The 1304-nt window shown below is 45.9% G+C and overlaps 1 pseudogene; it reads left to right on the top strand.

Moving 5' to 3' along the window:
- The first annotated feature begins 740 nt into the window (after positions 1-740).
- Positions 741-858, top strand: LOC126110052 (5S ribosomal RNA; annotated as a pseudogene).
- The last annotated feature ends 446 nt before the right edge of the window (positions 859-1304 follow it).

Consider the following 1304-nt stretch of genomic DNA (forward strand, 5'->3'; position numbering starts at 1 on the left):
TAAGCGTGAGCGCAGACGTGCACCGTAGCTTCTAACAACCTTACCACAACAAAGGTCAGCATTTAATAACGATTGTGGTGTTGCTCACGCTGCTAAATACTGCATTTTCGGGCAAACAACAGTCATATTATGTGGCAGGTGTCATTAGAGCACAGTTAATAATGTCATTTCATGTAATAATCAAAAAACTTGGCACTCATCTTTTTTAGTTTCCCACGCTGGTCTCGTCTTAAAATCATGGCTCAATCGTTGAAAATCTAGGTGGTTATGATTCCAAGCGCGGATGCAAAGAGGCCTAGGTTTTATTCTGCTATATTCAAAAGTTTTATAGATGTGTTTCACAAACCATTCTTGAAGATTATACCTTTGAAAGTTAGCACAATGGTGATGTAAAAAATAATCAGCACTCCGAATTTAAGTTACACTTCTTTTTTATTGTTATTGTTGCAATATCACCTAACACACACAACATCACTTCACAATACAAAACATACTTGAAAACATCTTCCTCACTGTTGTTGTTGTTGTTGTTGTTGTTGTGGTCTTCAGTCCTGAGACTGGTTTGATGCAGCTCTCCATGCTACCCTATCCTGTGCAAGTTTCTTCATCTACCAGTACCTACTGCACCGCTTCACAAACCATCCTTAAAGATTAAAGTATTTGTTTTGATGTCCCCTACAACCTCCCAGAGTTTGTCGGTTTAAATACTTTTGACCCTGTAGAGACTTAAGTTTAGTTCGGGCAACGGCGTTGCCGCAGTGGATACACCGGTTCCCGTCAGATCACCGGAGTTAAGCGCTGTCGGGCGTGGCCGGCACTTGGATGGGTGACCATCTGGGCCGCCATGCGCTGTTGCCATTTCTCGTGGTGCACTCAGCCTCGTGATGCCAAGTGAGGAGCTACACGACCGACTAGTAGCGGCTCCGGTCACAGAAAACCATCATAACGACAGGGAGAGCAGTGTGCTGACCTCTCCACATAGTGAGGATGACACGGCGGTCGGATGGGCCACTTGTCGCCTGAAGACGGAGTGCTTTTTAAGTATACATCCCCACAGTTACAGCTGGTTCTCATGTGGAAAGCAGCAGGCAGAGTCCGTCTTCAGTTCGAGGAAGGCATGGTCACGAGCCAAGTAGAGGCGCTACAGGCGATGTCGTGCTGTTAGCAAAGGCAGTCCTGTAGGTCGTCTCTTGCCATAGCCCATGAACACCAAATTTCGCCACACTATCCTAGCGGAGGCGTTCATCGTGCGTTCCATGCTGTTTCGGTTATTTCAGGCAGTGTTGTTTGTCTGTCAGCACTGA

Source organism: Schistocerca cancellata, chromosome 12, assembly GCF_023864275.1.
Source record: "Schistocerca cancellata isolate TAMUIC-IGC-003103 chromosome 12, iqSchCanc2.1, whole genome shotgun sequence".
Taxonomy (NCBI): Eukaryota; Metazoa; Arthropoda; class Insecta; order Orthoptera; family Acrididae; genus Schistocerca; species Schistocerca cancellata.